The sequence below is a fragment of the Onychomys torridus genome, chromosome 21, assembly GCF_903995425.1.
Source record: "Onychomys torridus chromosome 21, mOncTor1.1, whole genome shotgun sequence".
In the NCBI taxonomy this organism is placed as follows: Eukaryota; Metazoa; Chordata; class Mammalia; order Rodentia; family Cricetidae; genus Onychomys; species Onychomys torridus.
In genome coordinates, this window is record NC_050463.1 from 12,862,290 (window position 1) to 12,875,546 (window position 13,257).

Consider the following 13,257-nt stretch of genomic DNA (forward strand, 5'->3'; position numbering starts at 1 on the left):
AAACATTAGATGGAGCTTGGAGAATTCTGTAAAGGGGAGCAAAGAAACATTGTAGGAGCTAGAGGGGACAAGGACACCACAAGAAAACCCACAGAACCAACTAACCTGGGCCAATAGGGGCTCACAGAGCCCTCTGCATGTATGTTATTGTTGTGTAGCTTGGTGTTTTTGAGCAATTCCTAACAGGAGAGCTGGGGCTGTCTCTGACTCTTTTGCCTGCTTTTGGAACCCTTTTCCTCCTGCTTGGTTGCCTTGTTCAGCCTTAATATGAGGGGAGCTGCCTAGTATCATTGCAACTTGATATGCCATGTTTTGTTGATGTCCCTGAGAGGCCAGCCCTTTTCTGAAGGGACACAAGGAAGAGTCGAAGGGGCCTGGGAGGGAAGAAGGAAGGGGAAACTGTGCTCAGGATAGAACATATAAGAGAAGAATACATGATTTAAAAAAAAAAAAAAAAGGAGATCTCCTCCTTTTCAGATTTTAAGTTTATATGGAAAGGAGTCATGTCTGTCTGCATTACCTTAGCTTAAATCACAGTAAATATTTGTAAAATGGTAAATTCTATCATGTCATGATCCTTCTCAAATATGCCACGTCCCTGTCCAAAAGGCATAATTTCAAAATGTGTCCCATATTATACGTTGTCTTCTCCCTTGAGTCCTTAACTAACGTGTGGGTTGCTGAGCATTTGGAGACCGAGTTCATATTAGAAAATTTTGCTGCAATGTAATTTATTGTCATTTGGGTGAGTCCTTTTCTTTTCCTGTGAAGATGATGGTCCGCCTACTATCATAACTCTCTCCCACTCCTCTGGTTGCATTTCCGTAGACGTCATTCTGTCACAGGGCAGACAGACGCTTGTTAATTCCATTCAGTATGTTGCTCCCCTTGCGTAGCAGACCATAAAGTTGTTAAGTCAGTCTGGTTAACACTGACTTTGGTGACATTTCATTTGACATTACTACACCTCCCTCTTGCTCCTCTGCCAGTTATCATTATCTTTTGTTTATGGCACTTCACCTGTTTTTTTCCTCCATGTGGTGGAGCTCAGAGAAGAGCCAGCTAAAGCAATTTGGCAAGCAGAATTAGTTCTGGCATCGTGTGAAGTGTTCTGCCAGCACTCAATACCTCAGCTCACTTCCCTTTCTCATAATTCAATTACCGCATGAGAAAGGTTAATAAATGTAAGCATTTGCTTAATCTTTACAAGGCTAGTAAATGCTTCCTAATATTGGCAGATGGAGAGAACTCCGAATGTCTATGTAGTTGTCGCAGCAGCCTTCAAACAGAAAGAGAAATTTTATCTGCCTCTGTCATCATTTTACAAACAAATCGTAATTGTCTGGTGTAAAAGATCAAGGATGCTTTGGTAACTGATTGAGAGAACCAAGTAGAGAAAGAAAACTGCCAGTTTACAAGACCATAGCAAATAAGTAATATTTCCTTTCGTTTCTTTTTTCATTAAATCTGCGTGTCTGTGTGTCTGTGTGTCTGTCTCTGCCTCTGTCTCTCTCTCTGTCTCTCTCTCTGTCTCTGTCTCTCTCTCTCTCTCTCTCTCTCTCTCTCTCTGTGTGTGTGTGTGTGTGTGTGGTGTGTGTGTGTGTGTGTGTGTGTGTGTGTGTGTGTATGTGTGTGTATGCACCGTGTGTGTCTGTGTATTTTGTATGAAATGAAGACGAATGTGGATGTAGACACACATTCTGAAGCACACATGGCGATCTGAGGACAACTTCTGACAGTGGTTCTTCTCTTCCCCTTTGAGATAGAATTTTGTTCTATTTTGTTTATCATCATTTTCCTGCTGATATGCCAGTCTAGCTGACCCAAGAGCTTCTGGGGACTTCACTGTCCCTACCTCTCATCTTCTCCTAGGAGTGCTGGGATTGCAGACACATGTACTGTCACGTCTGGCTTTACATGGATATGGAGGATTCAGAGATAGCTCCTCATACTTGGGTGACCAGGATTTATTTTACTCACTGATCTAGCACCCTGTCCTGTTCCTTCCTTCCTTCCTTCCTTCCTTCCTTCCTTCCTTCCTTCCTTCCCTCCTTCCTTCCTTCCCTCCTTCCTTCCCTCCTTCCTTCCTTCCCTCCTTCCTTCCTTCCTTCCTTCCTTCCTTCCTTCCTTCCTTCCTTCCTTCCTTCTTTCCTTTCTTCCTTTATTATTCCAGGTACTGCAAGCACATGATATTCATATAGGTAAGCAAGCATTACACATACATGTAAATAAAAACAACATTTACCAAAAGTATGATTAAGTTATTTTCATATGTATGTTTGCCTACACTTGTACATGTGTGCCTGCTGCCTGAGGAGGCCAAAAGAGGGTGTCATATCCTTTGGAACTAGAGTTACAGACGCTTGTGAGCCACCACATGGGTGCTGAGAAGTGAACTCAGAACATCTACAGCCTAGCCCTCTTTCTTTTCTATGAGTAATTATGCAACATTCTCTCAGTATCCTCCTCCCTTTTGACTTTTCCATTTTCCTTGGTACGACTCGATATACTCTGTGAGTCTTGGTTCTGCTGTTAGCCTCTCTTCGGTCCATAGGAGTGTGTGACAGCTATTTCATAATACACTATTGAGGAAACTCCTGTACTCTAAAAGTTTGGATCTCTCCATTCTGATGTTAGAATACCTTTTGTTCCACATCGCAACCCTGTCATCCTCCAGTAAAACCTTGCTATACGTATTTAAAACTATAGTCAGTACTGTGTTGGCTTTTATTCTGTTGTAGTAGTGGTTCTTATTTATTTTTTAATGTATTTTTAGGTAAATTTTAGAAATCTTCCTACAAAAAATAAATTCTTAATTAGGAATGCAGCACATGTGGGAAAACAGTCAATACAGAAAATTTAAAAGAGAAAAAGTACCCAAGAGTAACCAGAAACCTCTCATACTTTCTTCCCTGAAGATTCATCTATGCTGCAGCTCTTTCTGTACATCTCCTTAATTAAAAAAGATGTGCTTTTTATTTATTTTATGTGTCTGGGTGTTTGCCTGCATGTATGTCTATGCATCATGTGTGTGTCTGGTATTCTTGAAAGCCATAAAAAATGTCTAATCCCCTGGGACTGGAGTTCCAGGTAGTTGTGAGCAGCCATGTAGGTACTGGGGATGAAACTCTGGTCTTCTGGAAGAGCAGTCAGGTCTCTTAATCACACAGCAACTTTTCCAGACCCTGCTTAGCTGACTACATATTTATTTATTTGTTTATTTGTTTTATGAATTATAAAATATTTTCTTTTGCTTTATTTTTTGTAGTTTTACTTTATTAAAAAATAAATAAAATATAATGACATGAGTTTCCCCACTTTCTTTTCCTCTCTCCAACCTCTTCCATATCCTTCTCCTGACTTCCTCTCAAACTGATGGCCTCTTTTTTTTTATTAATACCGTGAATAAATATATAAATATAACTGAATTAGTCTCTTTAGTGTGGTGGTTTGTGAGTATGTTTTCAGCTCCGGCTACCTTTTGAAAGATAATCAATTAAGGAACTCATCACCAGGGAGGGTAATTTCTCCCTTGCTTAGCAGTCATTGATTGCCTACAGTTCTTTGCATAGGGGTGCCCCACAATGAGATTCTCTTTTCTTTATTAGCATGCTTTGCTGTGGGATTCTGTGTGCTGTGAATATGTGTTGCTCTGATTGGCTGATAGATAAAATACTTATTGGCCAATAGCCAGGTAGGAAGTATAGGTGGTATAAGCAGACAAGGAGAATTCTGGGAAGAGGAAGGCTCAGGTAGGAGTTGCCAGTCAGACACAGAGGAAGCAAGATGGCAAGGCAGAACTGAGAAAAGGTACCAAGCCATGTGGCTAAACATAGGTAAGAATTATGGGTTAATTTAAGTGTAAGAGATAGTAATAAGTCTGAACTAATGGCCAAGCAATTATAATTAATATAAGCCTCTGTGTGTTTACTTGGGGGACGTGAGTTGGAGAGATTTGTCCTGACCGCTGGCCAGGTGGGACACAGGAAAACTTCCAACTACAATGCGTACAGATATTATCCTTGTTCAATTGTTGTTTAAGTAGCCATATTGTTTGTATATCATGAACATAGTTTCTCATGATTTCTACAAGACAATTTCAGAGCAAACTTTCTGGTCCTCCCTCTGGCTCTTAGAATCTCCCCACACATATTCTGTAATGGTCCCTGAGCCTTAGGCTCAGAGTTATGTTGTAGATGTATTCATTGCTGGTGGCTCACCACCATCTTTTGGTCTCTGCATTAGGACCTGCTGAGGCTTTCTGAAATCATCTTCATTTACTATAAAGAGAAACATCTTTAATGATGGGTCTGAGCTTCATTTACCTATGACGTTTTGGAGAACAATTAGGATTATGACGGTCTAGTAAAGTGACAGTAGAAGGTTCTCTTCTGAGATCCATCATCTCAATAGTTCCATGTACTGGCTAAGTTTCCAGTGCCAAACATGATTTCCCCCCTATTGAATGGGACTTTAGCCCAATTATACAGCTATTGGTTATTGACCAGATATGAGTGCCAACATTGCACCTAGGGATATCTTGTTGTATTGATCATTGCTATAGTTCACTGGCATCATAACTAGATAGGTTATATTTGAAATGATCAGGCCCCAGAGAGATATTAGAATTTCTTCTTTAAGGAATGTTTTTATTCTTGTCTCTCCATTCAAAGTAGAAAAACCTAGAAAATTATTTGAAACTTGAAAGTTCTTTGAATACTTCTAGAAAGTAACATGAAAATGGACAAAACAAAATTACTTACATTTAACCCCCAATTGCAGATTCTGGTGCCAGTAAAATGACTGGCCACATTTGTTAAACTACAAATAGTTAGGCTGTAGACCTAAAATTTAATGAAACAAACAAACAAACAAACAAACAAAAAAACAAAAAAACCACAACTGAAATTCATGTTATATTAGAAACCACATTCAAAAGAAATAGAAGGACTCCTAATCCAGCAGGCACTCCCTGGGAACCCACAAGCCACTCCCACCAGGGAACCCAGTGGGTTAACTGTAGATCTTTGCCTCTACTTCTACTCCCCCAAATGCAATCCCGCTGTCTTATCACCAGCTCTGTAGCAGACCTCCTGGTGCAGCCTCCCATCACCCATTCCACCAACTCCAGTGGATCACACCAAATTGTCTTCCCCCAAATCATTGATTTATCTCAGCCTCCAGCTACACCAGGTATTCCATGGATACTTGCAGTTCACTTTAATCAGCAAAGCACATAGGCTAACTGCAGATCTTCACCTCTTCCTTCAAGTCCAATCCCCTATTCTCACCCAGCTCTATATTAGACAACTTGATGGGGCCTCTCCTCACTCTCTACCCCCATCCACAGGTTACTATATAGATCCTTGTGGAACACCCTGCTTTCCTCCTTCCTGTAGACTCCTTCAGCCCCAATCCTAGCCTAGCCAGTCCTTATTCCAAAGTCTCAGCTCCCAATAACTAGAACATTTGCCTAGAATCTCTAGTGGTCACACCTATTAGGATCCCAGAAGAATTGCCTATTAGGTAACACGAGCACCACACTTTCCTAACAAACAGAGGGTAACAGAAACAAAACAAGAAAATACTCATACAGCAAAGACAAGCCCAGATATCAGCAATGTAGATTTACAACCTTTCCAAAGCCAGATACCTAGATGCCAGGACAAAAACACAGTCAATAACAGCAGAACAATATGTATCCACAAGAGCTCATCAACCCTACCACAGTATGTGCTGAGAATTGCTACATAGCTGAAGTACAATACAAAGACTTTAAAATAGCATTTATGAATATGGTAGAGATTCTTAAAGAGGAAATGAAATCTATGAAAACACAAATAGTGGAAGGAAATGAAGAAAGAATTCAAGACCTGAAAGTAGAAATACAATCAACAAAGAAAACTTAAATTGAAGGAAATTTGAAACATGAAAAAATGTAGGAACTCAAACAGGAACCTCAGAGGAGAGGCAAGCTTCACCATCAGAATACACAACATAAAATAATTACAGTCATGGAAGATACAATAAATGAAATTAGTATCTCAGTCAAAGAAAATGTTGAATGTAAAAAATTCCTGGCATAATATATCCAGGAAATCTGGGTTACTATGAAAAGATCAAATCTAAGAATAATAGGAATAGACAAAGGAGAAGAAAACCAGGTCAGAAACATAGAAAATAAGTTCAACAAAATCAAAGAAGAAAATGTCTCTAGCCCAAGAAAGGAGATGTCTATCAAGGTACAAGAAACACAAATACCGTCAAACAGACTGAACCAAAAAAGAAACTCCCCTCAGCACAAAATAACCAAAACACTAAACATACAGAACAAAAAAAGACTATTAAAAGCAGCAAGAAATAAAAGACAAAGTAACATATAATGGCAGACTTATTAGAATAATACCTGACTTCTCAAAGGATACTCTAAAAGCTGAAATATGGTATGCATCCACTTATATGTGGATATTAACTGTTAAGTTAGTGATAACCAACGTCAAAATCCATAGAACTAGGGAGGTTAGATATAGAGTAGAATGCTTTGGGGGACAAATAGATTTCAGTAGGAAAGAGAACTAGAATAGATAGTTATGAATGGATGGTGGGTTCAAATGGGAGGACCAAGTTGGGAAGGGGAGTAAAGGAGGATAGAAAGGCAATATGGAGAGAGGTAGCTAAAATTAAGGGCCATCTGAAACCTAATACAGTAGAAGCTTCATAAAGTATGTATATATGTATATATACTTATATACACACTATTGATGAGCTAACTGAAATCACCAAATAATGGGGAAGATAGAGCCCTAACTATATATGATTTGTCACCAAATGAAGATTCCAGTACCCAGATTGAGTGACATCTAGTTGAGTTGTTTTTCAAAAGGATCACATGGGAATCCCCAAACAATGCAGGCTGTTTCAAGACTAAAAGTTGCTCTCCACAAACTGATAGTAAAACTCCATTGTACCTTCCACAACTCATTGAACATGGAGAAGCTGAGTTGATACCTACACAGAGCCTTCAACTCTATGCTCCAGGGTCTTTGGTACAGGATGAAATTTTGCATCCTACCAACAAAGAAACATAGACCCCAACCCACGCACAAACCATTGGATCAACAATGGTATCCTGCCTGCAAGATTTGCTAGTACAATGGTGGCACAAAGCTTGTGGGAGTAACCAACCAGTATCTTATGTGATTTAAAGCTTTGAGATGAAACCCACACCCAACACTGCTTTGGTGACCGAGAACCTGAGACAAGATAACTCAAGGACCTGGTAGAAAACCAAATACTACTGTTCTAAATAACGACTCCTGATGATATTCTGCTATACACATGGGTCAGTGTCATGCTCAGCCATCATCAGAGAAGCTTTCTCCTGCAGCGGATAGAAAGAAACACAGAGACTCCCAGCCAGTGAGAGGACTTGTAACACTCAGCCTATTGGGGATGTCTTCATCAACCCCCTCCCCGTGATGCTTAGGGATCTCCGTAAAAGAGAACGGAGAAAGAGTGTAAGAGCCAAAGGTGACAGAGTACACCAAGAAAACAAGGCCTTATAAATCAGCACGATCAAAGCTCAGATTTGTGATGATATTCTGTTTGTGCTCTCCCAAATAAAGCTTGCCTGGAGATCAGAGTGCAAAGGTAGCCACTGGAGTGGTGGCACACGCCTTTAATCCCAGCACTTGGGAAAGGATAAGGCAGGGTAGAGACAGGAGCTCGGCCCTTTTCAGGCTGAGGATTTGATAGAGGTAAGAAGTCTCGCTAGTGGATGGCTCTTTTACTGATGTTTCAGCATTTGCCCCAATATCTGACTCCAGGTTTTTATTATTAAGACCAGTTAGGATTCAAGCTGCACATATTAACACACAAAGACTGAGGCAGGATACACAGGACCTACAAGGGTCTTCTCCAGGTCATATGGCTTCCAGTTTAGTGTTTTTGTGGGATTCCTGGGTGTATGAATGAGTGGTCTCTGTTTCTTGTACCTTCTCTTGGGCTCTTTCCCTTCCGTTTGTTTTTTTTGTCCAATTCAAGTGTATTCATTTTAATTTTATCTTATTATATTTTACTATTATTCCTTAGAAGCCTGCTGCTTTCTAAAGAGATAAAGAAAGGTAGTAGGTCTGGACTGGAGAGGATGTGCATAGGAACTGCAAAGTGTAGAATGAGGGAAACTATCAGCATGCTATAATAGGTGAGAAAGAACTCTATTTTCAGTAAAAGGAAAAAGTGATGGTAACACTCTGACTATACCTTTAGAATTAGCTACGGCAAAATACATTTTATAAAAGGCTACAAGAATTTATAAAAATACTAAAATGACAAGAACTTGAAACCAAATGAAATCATGTAAAAAAAATAATACTGTGTAAAAAACTTAAAATGTTACAAAATAAACAATAATTTTATTTAAATAGGGCTATGAAATTAATATATACATATTAATGTTTAGATCTGATGAGAATGAAAATTAGAAGAATTAAATTAATGACAATGCTGTGACCAGGTTCTGGATCAGACCTTTTCTCAGGCTATTTGTCCCTCCAGACTCATCTGGGCTAATTTTAAATGTCTGAATAATGTTTTCCACAAATATTGTTAAAATAATCCATTATTTGAAAATGTTAACAAAGAAAGGATGCTCAGCACATTTATAATGAATGTTTCCCACAGCTTTTAGATGGCTACTTTATTATTCCAATCACAGAATTTTATTTTTGCTTTGCAGTCCACCTTTCACTCTCAAGATTCTAAATGTCACCAACAAAACTAATAGCAGTACAACAAAAATGATAAAAATTAATGCATTTCAAACCTTATGGCCTCACTTGCTAGGAAAGGGCGAACACACTGAGAAGTGTTTGTCACTCACAACTATCTTTCCATGACACTGAAGTGCTGAGGTTTTAGATATGCCATAGTTTTTAATTATGAGCTTATTTCAGTGGACAAATGTTAATAGTAGCCTACAAAAACTGTTCCAGTCCAGCTTACTTCTATTTTAATTTTCTATTGACATATATGTCTATACTTAGAATTCTGTATTCTAATATTTTGTAGATTTTAGAGTGTCCTCTGTTTCTCTAGATATTAATAACAAAGCAACCAAAGCATGAGAAGTAACAACTGCTATCTATTAAGGGTCTAGTTAGTACTAGGCATTCTACAGGTTTGTTTTGTTTTGTTTTGTTTTGTTTTGTATTTTTTTAAAGAGTATTGCCAGGCAGTGGTGGTGCACGCCTTTAATCCCAGCACTCGGGAGGCAGAGCCAGGCGGATCTCTGTGAGTTCAAGGCCAGCCTGGTCTACAGAGTGAGTTCCAGGAAAGGCACAAAGCTACACAGAGAAACCCTGTCTCAAAAAAACAAAAACAAAAACAAAAACAAAAAAACAAAAAAAGAACGAAAAAAAGAGTATCAACAGAATACACACACATACACACTTCATTTTTATACTTAATTTTACATTTTTCTCAAGTATATGGGTGGGGTATGGGTAGCATGTTCCAACTCCAATTGAGAAGCTACTAGTATTTGATAGATGCTGGGAGAGGAAGAGTCAGCTTTCTTTAAGATTATGACCCCTGATTGCTTGACCACTCCTGAGCCCAGGCTTCACTCCCAACAGCATTTGCACAACACAAATTGGAGTAAACAGAATTTTAAAGAGAGATGGACTTGTGGAACTGCACATAATGTTGGGAAGGTCAGGGAGGTGTGGTTGGTCTGAGAAGTAAGAGAGGGGAGAATAGTAGCACGATTCATTGTACAAAATTCTTAAATAATCAATCAAAATAGCATGTTTAAAAGAGCTAAAGGTTATAAAAAGAAAAATAATCATTCTTATCAAATTATTTGAAGTTGTAATAAAAAGTGCAGAAGAATGAGATGCAACCTGTGTGAGCAATGGACTGGCTCCAGGGTTTGCATATAAAAGAATGAGATACCCACACCTGTTTGTAGTCCTCAGAACACAGATACCAAATCAAGAAAGGATAAAATCAACTCTGAGGTCCACATATTTCATTTAAAATATGACAATCTGTCATGAAAATTGAGTTCACATCTGAAAAGGAAGCCACAGTCCATGCATATAGACAGTCTTCCTAATTGGAAATTAATTGATCACAAAACTTAATAAGAAAACTTGGAGTATGTTATTAAATTTCTATAGAAATTCTATTTTGCTATCAGAGAACATCTTAAAACACAGAAAGTAGAAAAGGATGCTGGGAGAAGAGAAGAGTCTCTAGAGACTGGGAGAGAAGAGATGGGCGCTATGGTGGAGGAAATGGAAAAAATGTCGGGGGACTTTTAACTGGTGAAGAAGAGATAGTAACACAGAGGAAGAGGAGGAGGGAAGAGTAAATAGCACTGAGAATGCTGGGAAAAGCCAAATATAAAATACACACACACACACACACACACACACACACACACAGAGTTTAAATGAAGTTATGCCACATGAGGTGATAATGCCCCACCCCCAAGAACTGTAGTCTAAGAAAACCATCAGTACCCGCCATGGGAAACCTCCCCATCTATCTGCTTTGACTTAAGACCAGCTCAACCAGAAAGAATTCATGCATGCCAGTGTAAACAGCCCTCTCCCCGTGGACAGGCAGAGTATGGGCTCGAAAGGAGAACATACTACTATCATATTCTAAAACAATATGATTTCTAACTGCATTTTAAATATTTATAATTATAATTACAGATAAGGTGTACTTCTCATCCCTCATCAAAAAACTTCTTTTTGTGACAAAGACCATTACAGAAATCTACAAGTCACACTGCAGAGAATGAATGAGTGTCTGGGCACTCAGACAACATCTACAATGCCACCCCTACAACTGCTCAGGCAAAATCAAAGAAGGGGCAAAAGGGCTTTAAGAGTCTGAGGACGAGGACACCTGCTGCTAGGTAATGTCTTCTAGACTGGACAGAGAAGCTGCAACAGTGAAATCCAGCAGCATAGCTGCTGCCTAAACCAGATCTATGTGACTCCAGTTGGCATGGCAACATTAATAGGGGAAATTTCACAAGACTGCATTCCTAGATGAAGAGCTAGACATAATCAATGGCTGCCTATGAGTGGGACAACCATTTTTCTCTGGGAATGAGTGTTAGCATTCAGGCGTTTCCACTACCCTGTCCTCAGCGACCAAGAAGCTGCAGGACAGGTCATCCAGGTGCCACTGTTAATGCTGCCACCAGTTGCAGTGTCTCCCTATGCTCGTGCACTAGCTTCCCTTATTAAACACGAGCACCTTCTCTCTCCGCTCTCTTTGCTTCCACTGTCGCTCAAAGACCACTTCTGCACCTCCTGTCCCAGTAAACCTCTCATGTGGGATCTGTTGCATAGTGTGACATTGAGGAGCCCTGTGGAGCTCCAACCCGATAAGGTACCTTCCACTGTTAAATTATTTACAAAGAGCTGTCTGAGGGTTATTCTATCTCCAGTGGTCAGCTCTAAAGGAATGTATATATGAAGTACAGTAAATAGACACCATGTGTTTCTTAGCTTATGTGTTTATTATTATATACATGAATGGCTTTAATGTAATTACCTATCTAATTTTTATATAAAAATCTTATACAAAACTATTAATTCCCATTTTTTAAAATGAAAACATTAAGCATTTTCAAAAACCAGTCTCCTTTACATTCTTGTATTTCATCTCCATTTCTCAGTAGAACTCCATCAAAATCTAATTTTTTTTTTTTTATTTAGGCTGATTTATAGAAACTTCATTATTCAAAGCTGTACACATGAAAGCAATTTACCTGAAGATAAGTTATTTCCTTCAGAACATGGAGACACTTATTTAAGTACAAATTTACAAATAAATAAACTATATGTTTACATATGGATTCATGTGCACACAGGTCTTTCTGCATATTTGGAACAACAGTTATTTCACTTCATTTATTTACCTGCAGCCCAGAGTATTTACTGTATTTCTTCTCTCTGCACCATATACGCTGTTGACAGATTCAAGTTTCCCAGACTCTAGTGCTAAGCCCAGTTCACTGGAGAGTAAAGCGCCAGCACACAGGCCTGGCAGCCAGACCCTACTAGGCGTTAAGGAATGAGGAGAGGACTGGGCAGAAGCAATGCAGAGAAAAAGGACTATCCCTTGACTTCTCCCAGATGCCTACATCACCACAACTGAGTGAAAATAAAATGATGGTCAATCTAATGCCAGAAAGATAGTCTACATACATTCTGGAGATGCAGTAGTTTTTAAGCCACTTATAGTACATTTAAAATGGTAGTCAATGCTGTTTTCTTTTTTTTTTTTTTTATGAAGACACTGCCTTCATATTTTAAAAAATATCTTTCCACATTCCTATAAATTTCATATGTATGTAAATGAATAGGAATTGCTGGGTATTTTGCCTAGAAGTCAGATCAGTTTTTATTCTTTCTGTCTTTATAAAGTACACTCAAATTGGGGAGAAAATGTACTTTTTATAGGGAATTATTTTGTGTTTGCAAGAGTGGTTTATTATTAATTCATAACTTAAAGTAGCAACTGGAAATGTGCTCTTGTTACATTGCTCATTCATTCGCTAGTTTAAAGCTCAGCAGGACTGAGCTATGTGGAGCAAGTTCACAACTGAGTAAATAGCAATCCCTCCAGGTTAATGGATACTTGCAGGAAGCACTGATAAAGGATATAAAAGTCCTTCACCCACCTACCCTATCTCCAGTCTCTCAAATTTGATCCTTTGTAATGAGATTTACCTTACCAATCTTTGTGGCCAATTATGGCTAATTTATGAAGTTACATGGCCTTATTAATCATTATAATCACACTAAACTTAGATCCATAGAACATAATTTAATGTAAGAATGCAATTTGGTCAAGAAATTGAATTGAAAATGATTCTCAACTGAATGCTGAATTAATTTTAGTTGTAAACCGTGCTGGCCAAATTGATGAGAGCAACAAAGAAACACCACAAGTTTAATATGGAATTGATTTAACTGATTACAACACGGATCATAGCCTTACTAGGGTTGGGACATTTCCAGGTGGTGAAATCCAACAATGGAGGATTAGTGGCTATTTTTGCTTAGAGGTGGCATTGCCTAGGCTCTTGTATCTTATGAAAAGACAGACAGGAGCTTAAATAGCCTTAAATGGTAAAGACTCTGGGTAATGTGAGAACTTGCTGCAGCAGTACACTAACTGACTCTTCTTCAATAAACTTCTAACTGGTTACTGTTAATATTTTGACCC